Source organism: Protopterus annectens, chromosome 7.part0 (genome assembly GCF_019279795.1).
Source record: "Protopterus annectens isolate FY-2018-M chromosome 7.part0, PAN1.0, whole genome shotgun sequence".
Lineage (NCBI taxonomy): Eukaryota > Metazoa > Chordata > Ceratodontiformes > Protopteridae > Protopterus > Protopterus annectens.
In genome coordinates, this window is record NC_056739.1 from 1131973197 (window position 1) to 1131990736 (window position 17540).

Here is a 17540-nt window from a genome sequence, read left to right on the forward strand (position 1 = left end):
ATGAGTGCCTACAGCTGAGGGATCAGTTATTAAATCCACAGGTTTGTTAATACACTCAAGTAAGGAAGGTAACATACCTTGTGTTGAAGGGTGACTAAAGCCATTCGCAGGAGAAATATGCGAAGGGCCAGCCACCAGCTGGAGGATTTTGTTGGATGACCCTTTAAAATTAGTGCCAACCCTGGGTTGATTTTTAAAAGAGGGAATAACCTAAAGAATATGTTTGAAAATAATATTAGGGCATACCCATTAAAAGTGGGAATGACAAAATGTGGCAGATGCAATGTCTGTAAATTTATGATGGTTACTAATTCTTTTACTCTTAATAATGTAACATACCAGATTATAGGTAAATACAATTGTGAAAGTTGTGGTATTGTGTATATTGCCTTATGCCAATGTTGCCCAGGGTTCTATATTGGGAAAACAGAGAGACACTTTAAGTTGAGAGTATACAAACACCAATATAATACTGGGAAAACTAACACAACAAATGCTTTGGCCAAACATGTCTCTGATAACCCTGGGTATTCTTTCAACTATCTAATAATTGATAATGTTAGCAAAAATATCAGAGGAGGTCCTTGGCCCCTCCGTTTAGAGGAGAGGGAGCTTTATTGGCAGCTCAAAGTTAATGCTTTTGCCAGTCCTGGCCTCAATGACCAGTGTTCTTTGAAAAGTATTTTATGTTTAAAAGCTTTAGAAAGATAACTGTAATACTTACAAAACTTTTTAAGTATAATTTTTTTGTTTAGTATATGCAATTTGTAATTTTAAAATATGTATGATAGGTTGTGAAACTTAATTGTATCTACTATAATAGTAATGTATATGAAGTGTTAATGGAGAGAATATGTCTTTAAATGGTTATTAGCAGAAGTGATGTCATTTTGTTTGAATTATTTATGCTGGCTTTTCATGGTCTGTAACTGATGAAGTTCTTTCATTTGGTTTGGATAAAAGCGCTTACTTTGATTGTATTAACCTGTCTTCATTATTCGTTGATTTTTCGTGGATAAACTGTGTGTGTACCTTTGATGAACTTTGCTTTGAGTCTTTTTTGAGTAGTTACATAATTTGTTGTTTTTTAACTGTCACAGCTTGAGAATGGAACCTACATCTAAATAAGATGGTGGCAAACAATATCTGAGGTGTTGGGATGGAATACACCATTAAGGATAGAGGGAGGAGCTTGAGAGCTGGATCCAAAGTCTAGTGTATGTTGCTGAGTTGGATCCAAGGATTGGATCTAAACCCACTGGTAATGAAGAATGAAAGGACAACATCAGATCCCATGTTAATGACTCTTGGCATCTGGATAAAGATTATGCAAAGATAAGCAAATGGTATCAATAAGGAAACATGTGAAGGTCATTCGAGATATGACTACCTAAATATTTCATAACTACTCCTGGATCTGTGTAAAATACTGAGAGACAGCTACAGAGAACACAATAATTTTACTGAAGCCTGTGGCTATAGGAATTTGGTAATAACCATCTTTTAAGTCTAGTGGTACAATGTAACTCAAGGGAGGAATAAGGAGTACCAGATTCTGTAAAGTCAATATTTTGAATTTCAGTACTTTCACATACAGGTTTTGAAATGAAAGATCTGGTACTGGTCTCTAAGAGGCCTCTTTCTTTGGAACTAGAAACATTCTGGAGTAGAAGCCTTTGCCCCTCTGACTTACAGTCACTGGCTGCATGACTCCTTGGGTGAGTAAAGACTCAAGAACCACAGGAAAGCATGTTTTGATTCAGAGGGTAGGAAGGAATTACTCTGAAAGGAGATTTTTGTATCCAGTGCCATCTGTAATCCTCCCACTCCACTTTTAACACTCATGCATGAATTGTGTCATCCCAAATAGAACCAAGATGCTCTCCTCCAAAAAAAGGAAACCAATCTGGTGGTCCCCTGCCATAAACAAACTTTACAACAAAAGGAAGAAACTGTTGCAGAAAAGAGAAAAATCCCAGGATGCAAAAAACTCCCTTACCAGCCTCAATAAGATGCTGAGATACCCTCATAACATCCTTCAAAGCTAGTTACGAAAATAAAATTGCCAAAGATTCCAAAGACAACCACAAGGCATTCTATAACTATGTCAAGAATCTAAATGGCAATGCTCAGATCTGCTCTGAGCTACAACAGAATGGCATTAAATATACTGATCCCAAGGATATTGCCAATATCCTGGCAGATCAATTCAGTGCCAACTTCACCCTCCTCTCAACCCCTAAACGGCCCATCTCGATACCGGAAGATTGCCAAATTCTGGTAATAACGGCCACACAGGTAAAAATGCACTCTCCAAAGCTAAGAATACAGCATCCATGGGACCAGATGACACCCCGGGCTGTGTATTACATGAACTACAAAATTAACTGGCACCTCACCTAAGTGTCATATTTAATCATAGCCTCACCTCAGGCTTCGTGCCCACTGAGTGGCACACTGCTACAGTTATCTCACTCCACAAGACGGGATCCACCTTAGATCTCGGAAACTACCACCCCATCAGTCTGATGAGCCTGATCTGCAAGGCCATGGAACTTATAAACAAAGACAGTGGCAACCTTCAAACACTGGACCCCTTTGTGAAGGGCTGATCTTGTCTCCTGAACCTAATTGACTTTGAATCAGTCTCCATGGGTAAGGTGGCCCACACAGCCTATCTAGACCTTGCCAAGGCCTTTGACACCACCCCCCACTCTGGAATCATAGATAGACTTACTAAGCTGGGCATTAATCCCTACGTCACTCGATGGGTTGCCAACTGGCTTACTGACAGAACCCACACTGTAAAAGTAGCGGACTCCAAATCCAGCTCCAGATAAGTGACAAGTGGAGTACCTCAGGGTTCAGTCCTGGGACCACTCTTGTTTGGCATCTACTTCTCTGAAGTACAGGCCAACACTAAGGGTCTCTGGCTAACACAGTTCACTGATGACTGCAAACTGGGAGCCATTATTGAATCCTCAAATGAAACAGATGCTTGGTGCCAGAGCCATGGGCTCAAGCTCAATGCCAAGAAATGTACAGTTATCCCCTTCGGGAAAAAAACATGTACCCGTGAATTACCACATAGGTGGCAGTACACTAAACACCGAAAGTGTGATAAGAGACTTAGGGACACAGGTGGACAGTGGTCTCACCTTTGATAATCACATCGCCACAACAGTCAGGAAATCCTTCTATGTGGCACACCTCATTTTTTCACTAAGGACTTGGAGGCCATTGTCGCACTGTACTCATCCCTCATTAGACCCATTATAGAATACAACGCCCCATGTGGTATGTACCTCTCAAGACATCTGCAACTGGAAAGGTCACAGAAATACCTCATAAAAGAAACACAGGCCTAAAGCAGATGGCCTATGCTGACCATCTTAAAAAACTCTAGCTGTACTCTGTCACATATTGTCTACTCAGAGGCAATCTCTGCTCAACATACATGGCCATGTCAAACCCAGAGCTGTTGGACATGCTACACTTAAAAAAATCCCAATCCCTCAGAGCCACATGTTCCAGGGATGTAAACCTTGTTATCACAATAAACAAAACATGCTGGAGGGATAGGTTCCTGACCCAGAGACTCCCCAGACTCTGGAATAGACTGACCATACATGTCAAACAGAACGCCTCTTTGGCCCTCTTCAAAAGGAACCATGACGATTGGATGGGAGAAAGGAAATTCACCCCAGGGATCACATCAGCCACCCTGCTAGACAGGGGTTCTGGGAAGTAAATAGTGTGGGAAGAAATAGCCAGGTAATTGTTATGGCTAGGCTTGTATAGGCCTTAGGGCCAATAGCCTAGTACCAACCTATGAAACTATAAGAGTTTAAAAAAATCTTTTGACAAATGGGATGTTGAGAACCAGTTTCTGGGGCAGGTTTATGAAGATATGGGCTGGAGAGAGAAGGGGGAATGACTGCATGGTCATTCTGTACTGGTGGGCTGTCACATTTTATGAAAAGGTCCTTTATTATTATTTCCTCCAGCCATCTCGTTTTTGTTCCTTGTTTGGCAGAATATGGCTGGTCTTGCTTAGTTGGCTTTTTAGTGAAAGAGCAAGGTCTGAAAGTTTTGCATTGGGGGACATGACAAATCTTAAGATACTCCCTGAATCAATTTCCCAATTACATCAAATTGTTTGAGAAAGTACAGTTGTGTTAGTAAACTTACCATAACAGCAGATATTCAAATGATCACTGCTGCAGTAGCCTTTGCTATATGGATTATATCTTGCCAAGGATACAACAGCCAGCTTCCAAAGTTTTAGGGCACTGTCCACATATCCAAACCTTCAGGCAGCTTGAGCTGAGCTGACTAAAAGACAAGTTTGGGTGCAAAGCTTTCCTGCCAAAAGGCAGAAAGGGGTTGAGCCCTGAAAGGTCAATGCTAGAAGAACAAAAAATAAATGTCCTAACCCTGGCATAAAAAGCACCCCAAAAAAGGAGGAGAATGGAGTGGCTACTGCAGCAGTGATCATTAGAACATCTACTGTTATGGTGAGTTTACTTACACAACTGTACCATGTTTACTATACTGATCACTGCTGCAGTAGCCTTAGCTATATTGGATAGATTACCCTAGCTAACCACATGTGGGAGGTGGAAGGATAAGCATCCAGGAGCCCCTGGAGAATGGTCCCAGCAAAGACTGTCTTGGACCTAGAGAAGGAATTATGCTTATAGTGCTTTGCAAAAGTATGTAGAGAGGACCAAGCAGCAGCATCTAGAATATGTATTTCTATAATCCAACCCTTTCCAAAAAGCCATAGATGAAACCAAGGCCTTGGTAAAGTTGGCCTTGACCATGCCTCAAATAGTTTTGTTATAATGAATACAGCAAAAGATAACCTTAGACAACTATCTGGAAATAGTCTGTTTTAACACAGGTTGTTCCTTCTGACTTTTACAATAATTGACAATTGATCTGAAGATTTGAAAGTTTTATTTCTGTGAAGATAGTACCTGAGTTGTCTGTGGACATCCAAGGTATGTATTTTCCTTTCTCCCTCAATTTTAGGTTCAAGAAAGAAAATGGGGAAGATGGACAGTTTGGATTAACGTAAACTCTGATACCACTTTGGGAATAAAAGAAGGATTAGGTCTTAAGCAAACCCTGTCCCTGTGGAAAATGAGATAGGATTGCTTCAACAGAGCTTGTAGCTAATATAACATTTTTGCAGAGGTCAGAGAAATCAGTAAAGCTGTTTTTGCTGTTAAGAATCTCAAATCAGCCAGGTTAGTTTGCTCAAATGGCTCAAGTATTAGTCTAACACAAACTTAAGATCCCAAGAAAGAACCACAGGTTTTCTTGGAGGCCTCTTATGTAAAACCCCTTTCAAAAACATTCTGACATGAAACTTCACTGAAAGATTAGGATCCATGAGTAGACATGCTAAAATGGGAAAACAATTAACCCTGATAGAGGAATAAGAAAGGCCATGGAATAGTAACTCACATGAATATTGTAAAACTTTTAGTTATGTACTTACCATAACTTTAGATGTTTGGGATCCATCTCGCCTACATTCTGTACTGATGGGCTCGGAGCCGATCCCTCGGCTCCGACTCGGCACGCTTATGCTATAGAGCGAGGCCTCTTATTGGCTGAGCTATCTTTATCCCAGGATGCACCACCACTAATCCCCCAGATCTTGTTTGTCCGCATTCATGCACACATGCACAACTTGTTTATATAACATTGTTAGATGTTTCAAGATGAAACAACAGGATTCGGACCTTCTGATATCCTCTGATCTCCAAGGAAGGGGGAAGGAGGGTGGGTTATTAGGAATATAGGCGAGATGGATCCCAAACATCTAAAGTTATGGTAAGTACATAACTAAAAGATGTTATGTGATCCTATCTCGCCTACATTCTGTACTGATGGGACAGCGTCCCTAGCACCTAAATCCTGGGTGGCTCATTGGAAAACACTCCTGAGCACTGTGGAACCAAATGAAGCTCGTCCTCTAGATGCCACATCCAATTTGTAGTGGGAAATAAAGGTGTGCGGGGAAGATCATGTAGCCGCAGCACAAATGTCACTAATAGCAAGCTTAAAATGAAATGCTATCAAAGTAGCCATAGCCCTTGTAGAATGAGCTTTGACAGAGGCGGTAAGCTCTTTGTTAGAATAAAAATAAGCTTGAGTAATACAGTCCCTGATCCATTTGGCAATAGTGACCTTTGTGACAGCTTTGCCCAATTTATTGTCTGCAAAGGATACAAACAACTGATCTGTTTTCCTTGTTTGTTTGGTCCTATCTAAATAAAAATGTAACTGTCTGTGGACATCTAGTGTGTGGAATATGAACTCCGCTTTGTTAGAGTATTTTGTGAAAAAAACTGGAAGCTCTAACGATTGTTGTAAGCAGAAACTAGAACAAACTTTAGGGACAAAGGAAGGATTTGGCCTGAGGGATACTCTGTCTTTGTGAAAAACCAAGTACGGGGGTTTTACTGACAAAGCTTGAAGCTCTGAAACTCTTCTGGCAGAAGTAATCGCCACCAGAAAAGCTGTCTTCCATGATAGAAACTTTAGATCACATGTAGCTGCCAGTTCAAAGGGGAAAGAAGTCAAGGCGCGTAACACTATATCGAGATCCCATGGAGGTGCAGGATGAGAAATCGGAGGTCTTAATAGAGCAGCACCTTTCAAGAAGGTCTTACACAATCTGTTGCTCATTAAAGGTGGGTCTATGGATTCGTGAAAATTAGAAATTGCTGCCAATTGTACCTTGATGGTAGAAACTGAAGAGCCTTGATTGAAAAGAGAAGTCAAAAATTTTAGTACTTCTGCCACGGGAATAGAAATGGGATCCAGGCCCCGGAGTTGAGCCCAAATAGCAAATCTTTTCCATTTGCTAGAATACAGTTTCTTTGTAGCAGACTTATGGGCCGAAGATAATATGTGTACAACATCTGGATCCAATGTATGACTCCTGACTATAGTCGGAAGAGAAGGAGCCAAGCCGTCAATTTTAAGGTGTGTAGGGACTGGTGGAATAGTCCCGACTGATGAACCAGTAGGTCTGGAATCTGATCCAGGAACCATGGACCTTCCAGAGCATGTTTCCGAAGATAGGGGAACCATACTTGACGAGGCCAGTAAGGAGCAATTAAGATCATTTTGCTCCCCAAGAGAGATGCCTTTTGAATCACCCTGGGAAGGAGAGGAACTGGAGGGAAGGCATAAAGCAAGCCGGTGGGCCAAGGACGGACTAGTGCGTCCATGGGGCTCTTCCCCAGAGCCGGGGTTAGGGAGAAGAATTCTTTGCACTTCGCATTCAGAGGAGTCGCGAAGAGGTCGCAGCACGGAACTCCCCATTTGCTGAAAATCTGACTTGCAACTGTCATATTCAGTGACCATTCATGAGGAGAGAGGATGGTTCTGCTCAATCTGTCGGCTATCACATTGGACTTGCCCGGTATGTGAGTAGCCACTAGGAAGTGTTTGGTCGAGACTGCCCATTCCCAAACTCTCATGGCTTCTCTGCAAAGAGGATAGGATCTGGTCCCTCCCTGTTTGTTCAGGAACCAGACAACTGACATGTTGTCTGAGTGAACAGCAATTACGCCCTGAGGGAGATAATCGTGAAGGGCTTGAAGGGACAGAAGTACTGCCCTCATTTCTAAGATGTTGATATGAAGTAAAGTCTCTTCCGGGTGCCATTTGCCTTGGACTGACCTGCCCAGGGAATGCCCCCCCCCACCCCGTCTGGGAGGCGTCCGTGGTCAAAGTGGCCACCGGAGGAGGTAGAACAAAGGGTCATCCCTGATCCAAATTGGAGGGCACTAGCCACCAGCAAAGGTCCCGTTTGCAAGATTCCGTGATCCATACGAGGTGACTGAGGGGGAGTTCCTGAAAGGACCACTGAGCTGAAAGAAGCCACTGGAGAATTCTCATGTGCAACCTTGCCAAGGGGACTAGAAGAACCGTGGCGGACATGGATCCCAATAGCTGCAGGACCATACTGGCTGGAGCTTTGGACCTGGGAAGTAAGGCTCAAACTTGAGTCTGTATAGTTTGTATTCTGTCTGTCGGTAGATAGACCCACATTCGGTTTGAGTCTATCTCTACCCCTATGAATCTTATGCGTTGAGATGGCAGCAACACAGACTTTGACCAAATGAAGGTGATTCCAAGGGAACTGCCCAGTGATATAGTGGCTTGGAGGCTCTGCAGTAGTAGATGTCTGGAGGTGGCAGTAAGGAGCCAGTCGTCTAGATATGGAAACACCTGGAATCCTAGACTTCTCAGGTGAGCAGTCACGACTGCCAAACACTTGGTAAACACCCTGGGGGCTGTGGTGAGACCAAAGGGCAGCGCACGGAACTGAAAATGACTGCCTCCTAGGCTGAAGCGCAGATGTCTCCTGGACGCTTGATGTACCATGATATGATAATAAGCGTCCTTGAGATCTATGGAGCACATCCAAACACCCTTCTCCAGCAATGGGAGAATGGTTTGTAGGGTGACCATTCGGAACTTGGACTTTCTGACTGAACGGTTTAGAATGCTGAGGTCCAAAATGGGCCTCAAGTCCCCGGTCTTTTGGCACCAAAAGAATCTTGAGTAAGTCCCTAATCTGATCTGGTCTGCGGGGACCGGTTGGATGACTCCTTTTTGCAGCAGCTTTGAAACTTCTGAGGCTGCAGTATCCCGCTGACTGGGTGGCGGGTCCGGGATTTTTTTGGACTGAGAGGGGGGATGAGAGAATGGGATGGAGTAACCTCCGGCGATAATTCGAAGCACCCATCGGTCCTGAGTGATACCTTCCCAGGCTTTTAGGTGCTTCGAGAAACGACCCCCGACTGGCTCCGGAGCAGCACAGCCGGGCAATCCCTCAGGGACTATGAAAGGCTGAAGAGCCACGAAAGGACTCGCGGTCTCCAGTGTTGCGAGGGCCTCTGCCGCCTCTGGGACGGCATCTTCCGGAAGAATTTCCCCCTCCCCTGCCTCTGGAAGGGGAATCCTCCTGCTGAGAGGGGTAAGGCTTCTGAGATCTACAGAACCACATTTTCCCTCCTCTTTTAGCCTTGGGATAAGGCCGAAAGGGAGTGGAAAATTGTGCCCCTACGGCAGTCAGAGTCTTACCCTCCTGTTCACAGCGGGTTAGTGTGTCCTTTACCTTGGGTCCAAACAGGGAGGACCCATCAAAGGGGGCGTCGGCAAAGGAAGACTTAAAGGCCTCCGCGAAATGACACAGGCGGAGCCAGGCTTGTCTCCGTAGAGCAATACCTGTACCCGCTGCTCTACTCACCCCTTCGGCCGCATAAGAAAGGAGCCTCATGGACGAGTTCGAGATGGACGACATTGTAGCCAGCTGAGAGCCAACCGTCTGGGCTAGCTCCTCAGGCAGGTTACCCAAGAGGGTATTGGATAGCTCTTTAATCAGATCCCTCTGAAATCTGGTAAAGTGCGTAAGGTAGTTCAAGGACCTCAATGTAAAGGCCGCTGAACTGAGGGTGCGCTTGCCGTACCGATCCATGCTCCTAGACTCCTTATTAGGAGGATGGACGGATGTCGAAGCCTCTGCTACGTCTTGCTGGGTAGCAGATGCCACCACCAAAGCATCTACAGCCACACCTTTAGTTAGAAACTCTTTTTCAGGGGGTGCCGAGAGGAACTTATTCGGATGAGCAGGCACCAGTTCCACAGAGTCTGGGTGTTCCCACGCCCTTCGACAGATCAAATCCAAGAGCTCATCGAAGGGCAGAGACACCCAGGAGGCGGAGGGCTGAGCCCCGAAGGCCTTCAGGAACACTGACTCATCAGCAGAGGGAGGTTTGGACTGCCAGCCGCCTCATTGTTTTAGGGCTTCCAGGATGTCTGCAAAGGAGACATCATCCGAGGACGACTTAGGGGACCCCTCTGCATCATCGAGATCAGTGTCTGATGTAAGACTCATCAGGGGAGTCAACGTGCTTCCTCTTGCACGATCTTTTCCTGGGGGGTTCTTCCGAAGAGGCTTCAGAAGGACCTCCAGGAGGGGGAGAAACCCCAGCGGGGGTAACCTGAGGCCCGGGGCTCCGCTGTCTAAGGACAGGGGGACTGCCAAAGACCCAGTCTCCGTATGCAGGGAAGGAGCTGGGGAAACCGTGGAGGTAGCCAAGGAAGATTTGGCTAAAGCACTCCTCATAGCCCTGAAGGCGGGACCACCAGAATCCTGGGAGGGTCCCACCTCCGTGGCCACGACAGTGGACGGCACTCCCGCCGCCGACGCACCAAGAGGGAGACTTGGGACCGAAAGCATCAATCCCGAAGCCTCCCCCCCAGGGCCGAAGGAAGAAGTCCGTGTACTGAACTCCGACCCAAGAGCCGGAGTTGGAGCAAGGGTCGGGCCCGACCCTAAAACCTCCACCGGTTCCACCAGTGCCGGCTCCAATGGTGCCGAAGCTGTTGGAGGAGGAACCACAGTAGGGGAGTGGACCATCGGCTCCGAAGCCGAATGGGCTGGAGCCGAAACTAGCTTTTGGAACACCGGAGACTGGAAGAGTCTAAGGAGCACCCTGTCGATGTCCGAATCAGACATCTTGGATGATCTAGAGGATACCGATCGGACCCAAACCGATTTCTCCATCGGCTCCGAAGGGCTCGGGGACCAGCTCCTAATGGACTCTACCACTATCGGCTCCGAGGGAGATCTCAAGGTAATTTCCCTCGGTGCCGATAAGGACTTCGGCTCCGAGGGGGAAGAGTCTGAGCCGGTAACCCTTATCGGCTCCAATATCAGTGGAGCCAATGAGGGTGACCCGCCTCTCAATGCCCCAGTCCTCGGCTCTGAAACCAGAGGGGTCGAGGCTGGAGGCATCGAGGCAGACTGTTCCGCCCTCGGCTCCGAAGTCCGTGGAGCTGATGGAGAAGTCTGCTTAGATTTTTTAGCGGTCGGTTCCGATGGGCTGGTCGGAGCCGATGCTTTCTTCTTTTTAGAAGGAGAAGGAGAGGAAGATAAAGCCTCCTCGAAGGATGGCTTAATTAACCCCTTCAGGATTAATTTGTTCTTCCTCTCCTGGAGGACTCTAGATGAAAAGGCGTGACACACGCTACACGATTCTTGTAGGTGCTTGGCGCCTAAGCAATAGACGCACGAGGAGTGGTCGTCCGTTATGGACATCTTAAAACCACACCTCGTGCATTTCTTAAACCCGGAGGGTTTGTGCTCTTTTGACATGGCCAAAATAGGCAAAACACAGTTATTTACAGCCAAAAGAAAGGTTTGTCACAGTAAACAAAATATCTCTTCTTTAAAATTAAATTTTTTTTTTTTTTTTTTTTTTTTTTTAAACACAAGTACAGTAAAAAACAAAATTTCACAGAAGAAAAAGATATAGAGAGAGTCAAGACCCTCTAACTTAAACGGGTACTTGACCCTCAAACAAAAAACCAAGATAATAGAAACAACAGGGGAAGGCCCCTCTAACTAAAACGGGAAACCTTCCCTGACAGGAAAAAACACGAATTCCTCTACAAAAACTACCAACACACACTCGTATGACAACAATAGCTGTTAAAACAGCTTTTGGATTTAAAGCAAGCAAATTTCTGACAGGAAAAAGCCTAAATAAATAGTACTTAGCCCAGCCAAGTTGAGACCACGTCTAAGCTTTGTAAGTGGTAAACGAGATCTGGGGGATTAGTGGTGGTGCATCCTGGGATAAAGATAGCTCAGCCAATAAGAGGCCTTGCTCTATAGCATAAGCGTGCCGAGTCGGAGCCGAGGGATCGGTTCCGAGCCAATCAGTACAGAATGTAGGCGAGATAGGATCACATAACATCCAGAGAATAACTCACCCTGAATGGGTGCTGGTTATGTTGTTGGCACCAACTAGAAAACCTTTTTCATTTGCTAATGTGTGGTTTTCTAATAACAGGCTTTCTTGTCTCCATTAATACCTGCTACACATCCTCAGTAACCAGGTGCCTAAAAGGAAGTAAGAACTTATCAGCCAGGCAGTTAATTGAAGTTGACTGATGTTAGGGTGTAGCCAGCACCTCTGTTCTTGTGTGAGTAGATCCAGTCTATGAGGAAGCTTCTGGTAATTGCCCCTGGTCATTTCCAAAAGAAGGGAAAAAGGAAAGTTGTATAAAATCTTACCATAACCATAGATGTCCTTCTCTTCCATGTTGCAGTATTCTACTTGTGGGTTTACCCTTCTTCCTCTGCAGTTTGTCTGACCAGATTTCCAAAGATTTTCAGCACCTCTTGGTGCATTGGACGTCTGACGTGGCTGCAGGAACATGCGCCATAAAAGTGACGTCTGCACGCAGCAGCCTTCAGAACACAGAAAAAGCCCCAGTAGGAGCCAGTCCTGTAAGGGAATAGCCTGTCCAATATTACCCTGGAGAGCAAGTGCGGTCATACTGGGAAGGAATACTGCAACATGGAAGAGAAAGACATTTATGGTTATGGTAAGATTTTACACAACTTTCCTATGTCCTTTTATTCCAATGTTGCAGTATTCTACTTGTGGGTGAGTGCAAAAGCTCACTTAGGATTGGGAGGTGGCCTAGATGAAGTTTCCAGGAATCTGTGTAGAATAGCCCCGGCAAACCCCACCCTGGCTCTGGAGATATGGTCCAGTTTGCAGTGTTTGGTGAAGGAGTAAACTGAGGACCAAGTGGCTGCCTCAGGTATGGAGTTGGTGTCTAACTCTTTAAAGAAAGCTCCAGAAGAGGCCATTGCTCTGGTGGAGTGGGTCTTGACATTGCCCTGGAAGGTCTTACCATGGTGTAGGTAGCAGAAGGAAGTGGCCTGGGAGATCCAGGCCAAAATGGTCTGTTTACTAACAGTTTTCCCCAAGGCACTGGGGTGGAAGGAGACAAAACAACTGGTCTGATTTCCTAAAGGGTTTGGTTTTATGAAGATAAAACCTAAGTTGTCTGTGGATGTCTAGGGAATGTAGCACTCTCTCACTATCCCGCTGTGGGTTAGGGAAGAAGGTGGGCAGGTGGATGGGCTGGTTCAAGGATAGATCATTCACTACCTTGGGAATGAATTACGGGTTTGTCCTGAGGGTAACCATGACCAGGTGGAAGATTAGGAAAGGTGGTGTAGCCATAAGAGCTTGCAATTCTGAAACCCTTTTGGCAGAAGTCAGAGCTACCAGCAATACAGTTTTCCATGTGCAAAATTTTAAGGTGGCCTTGTCTGCTGGCTCAAAAGTGGCTAGAGTGAGTTTTTCTAGAACACAGTTTAGGTCCCAGGGAGAGGTAGACAGACCTCCCAACTGTCCCGAATAACTCGTTTTTTACTGAGTTTTGGGGTCCAAATAATGGGGTGCCATGATTCCCGAGTGGCACCCCTTCATTCCGATTTTTTTTTTATTTTGCTTTCGCACTTTTGAAGCTGACGTTATCACATATGTGATGACGTCAGCTCCGTCAGCCTGTCAGAATTGAGTGCAGAAAGCTTTCTGTTTGAAAGAAATTAAACTGCTGATGTTCTGGTATGGAAACTGCTTTTACTGCTTAGGTTAATTCCCTGAGCACGGAAAACTTTCTGTTTGAAAGAAATTAAACTGCTTTTACTGCTTAGGTTAACAAAGTGTGCACAGAAACCTGTCTGCTTGAAAGAAATGAAACTGCTGCTGTTCTGGTATGGAAACTGTTTTAATAACGAACTGACTTTGCTTTTGAAATGTGCTGTTCTGGTAGATAGTTTGCTTTAACTGAACTGACTTTGCTGCTGGTTTTACTGCTCGCAAAGGGAAGGTATGCTTTTGAATTGTGCTGCTGGTTTTACTGAACGATAGTTTGCTTTAAGTAACTGCTCCCGAAGGTATTGTGAACTGAAGTTGTGTGTGTGTGTGTGTGTGTGTGTGTGTGTGTGTGTGTGTGTGTGTGTGTGTGTGTGTGGTATAGAAACTGCTTTGGTTAACTCAGTGTGTTTGCTTGTGAAATGTGCTGATAGGTAGTCTTTAACTGAACTGATTTTTGCTGCTGGTTTTACAGCTCGCAAAGGAAAGGTATTTTGCTGCTGGTTTTTACTGCTCGAAAAGGGAAGGCATTTTGCTGCTGATTTTACTACTCGCAAAGGGAAGGCATTTTGCTGCTGGTTTTACTACTCGCAAAGGGAAGGCATTTTGCTGCTGCCGGTTTTACTGCTTGCAAAGGGAAGGCATTTTGCTGCTGCCAGTTTTACCACTTGCAAAGGGAAGGCATTTTGCTGCTGCCGGTTTTACTGCTCACAAAGGGAAGGTATTTTGCTGCTGCCGGTTTTACTGTTCATAAAGGGAAGATATTTTGCTACTGCTGGTTTTACTGCTCACAAAGAGAAGGTATTTTGCTGCTCCCAGTTTTTCTGCTCACAAAAGGAAAGTATTTTACTGCTGCCGGTTTTACTGCTCGCAAAGGGAAGGTATTTTGCTGATGGTTTTACTGCTCGCAAAGGGAAGGTATTTTGCTGATGGTTTTACTGCCATTATTTCAGAATCATTACAAAACTCTGTGAAGTTGATTACAGACAGGTTATAAACTATGACAAGTTGTCACATAATGATGCACAAATACAGAGTCCTCACTGCTGAGCTTGGGTCAACAGAAGTTAAATGCTAAATGCTCTTTGAGAACCACCTTTCCAGTGACTTGTACTTTATTTAAATTTATGGAAAGCTTCAGAAAAATTTGTAAAAAAATATTAAATGTTTCTGTAGTTCCAGGAGGTCTAATTGCCAAAGACTGACTGAAGCCATAAATTAACTTGCTCTTTTAGTAAACAATTTTAAATTTTGGTCAAATTATCCCTTCTCTTTAGACTGGCCCATGAACACAGCCTAAAGTCCCTAGCACCACTGCTTGTAAAGTTGTGTCTCATGTTTTTGTTCTATTCCTTATTAAACTGTGTTTTTTTCAGGATTTTTGTGGCAAATCACCGAAGGATTGAATTAACTAAATAATGACAGGTATTTGAATTTCAGACTTCATATTCTTTAGACAATAAATGGTAACAAAACCTTTTATTCTAGCAATTTTCTAAGTTTATAAGATCAGTATTTGAAATTTGTCCCTATTTTGGGGCTGTATTCTCCCATTATTGGCTTTGACCAGTTTTTTTGTTCAAAGACGTTGAGAGCTATAGTGAGAAGTGAGTACTGAATTCTGTATTCCCCACATTATTGGTTTTGTCCCGTTTTTTTGTGCTAAGAGATCGAAAGCTATGGTGAGAAGTGAGAACTGAATTCACTAAATGATGGCCATTTAAGTTTCAGTCTTCCTGTCTTGCTGGAAACTGCTGATGTGGCATAGTGGTATGTTGCTCTGACTGAATTGCACAGTGTCCTGGGTTCAAGACTTGGCAATGAAATACATGGTGGTAACAACATTTTATTCTAGCAATCTTCCAAAATTATACAAGCAATATTTAAAATGTGTCCCTGTTTTTTGACCTTTTGCCCACCCCCCAAAAAAAACTGAAATTGAAAATAAGTGAGAGAAACTGTGCAAGATGCCTATATATGTACGTGTGTGTGTGTGTGTGTGTACATATATATATATATATATATATATATATATATATATATATATAGTGTGTGTATGCATAAGCACACTTTTATGATGGAAATGTTCTGAATTGGGCAGTTTTGTCCTTAGTAGTTCATGCTTTTGTTTCATTGCCTACTGGGAAAATGTTCAAACAGTAAATTTTAAAATACACGAGCTCTAATTTAAGCCCAACAAGTGTGCTGTATTATACAAGGAATATAATTTAATAAAGTCAGGAAGGTGTATCAAAGAATGCATGTATGTTTCTTGTTTTGTGTGCAAGCCAGGGACCTATGATTTGAACAGCCCAAAGGTAATCTTTATCCACCACTGGCCAGATGCATTTTCTTTGGATGTGGTGTAGGTTTTGCTGTTTCAATGAATGTGAGCTTCAAGGGCTGAGAAGTTTTAATGCCCAGTCTATTTTCACTGTGAAACAGTGTTGCTTGGTTTAACAGATATCTACTAGTGTTTGTGTGCATTGTGCTATAAAATGTAAAAATAAAATCAAAACAATCATTGTAGAAGTAAAGCAGTATGCGCACATTAGTGTTTATGGTAAATGGGGCGAAATAGCCAGGTAACAGGACATTGGAATGGCTGTAGGGGGAACTCTGGTGCCATATTTTGGTTGTCTGTTCTTCAGTTTGCGTTTGAAAGTATCTCACAATTCCACTTAATTAAACTTAATTATGTATGCAAATTTTATATTAATCAGCGTACATATTTGTACCTATTTTTCATGGGCCTTGTCTAGATTTTTGATGTTTCCAGGTTGAGAGGTATGGAGGGAGATGGTTTCCTGGGTGGTTTTAAGTGTAATACACCTTTGAGGAAAAGTTTGGAAGGGAGTCTGGCTGCAAGGGGTGGATCCAGGGGAGGCAGACTAGAGATAGCAGAAAGGTGTGCCTTCAGAGATGAGTAAGATAACCCTGTCTGCATGAGTTCACACAGGTATGACAGGATGAAAGGCATATCGCTTTCCAGCAGGTCCAGCTGTCTTTTGTGACACCAAGTAGAAAACCTTTTAGAGAGATAGGATTTCCTTTCGTTGGGTTTCCTGGCCTCCTGCAGGACAGTGAGCATGTCCTTGTTATATAGGTGCCTGAAGGGGATCAGAATCCTATCAGCCACAGGGTGAGGTGCATGGATTGCCACTGTGGGTGTATCTGAGTCCCCTTGTTCTGTGTGAGCAGGTCCACTGAAGGGGGTAACTTGTGGTAATTGCCCTTGGACAGGTGAAGTAGAAGAGTGCTGTCTTGGCCAGTAGGGAGTCACTAGCAAGATTTTGGGAGAGTCCTTCTGAATTTTCAGCAGGACCTTTTGTATCAATAGGAAGGGGGGAATGCATGCAGGAATTTCCCCTTCCAGGTTATCGAAAAGGCATCTGTTGCTAATGCCTTGGGGTCTGGTATCCTGGAGGCCGATTCTAGACCTCTCTTGCCTTAACCCCAGGAAGCTGCCTGTTTATGGAGGAGGCAAACAGGTCTATTCGTGGAATATTCCACCTGTGGACCATAGTCAGGAAAAAGTACAGTTTTGTACCTACCATAAATGTAGATGTCCGATAGATATGCAACTGCAGTCATAACATATGGGTTGTCCTGCCTCAGGCAGCCCTCGGTCGCCGGATTCCAAAGTCTGGGTCCGACGTCAGCTGATGTCGCATTTCTCTCTGACATCAGAGCGGCTGGAGTACATAAGCATCAGCCGACGCCATCTTCTTCAGTGTTTCTTGCCCCAGATGCCAGGTGCCCTCCAAGGAAGGCTGTAATCAAATTGGAAGAAAAAACAGATTTCCAGACAAATAAATAAGCAATAGACAGATACACCATAACAGATATCCCCAGCTAAAGGTAACAGGGATAGGAGTGGACCCAAGGCATAGAGGGGAAGGAGGGAGGGAAAACCCGACTGCAGTTGCATATCTATCGGACATCTACATTTATGGTAGGTACAAAACTGTACTATGTCCTTCAAGAATGCAACTGCAGTCATAACATATGGGTTGAATACCATAGCTTAGCTGGGGGAGG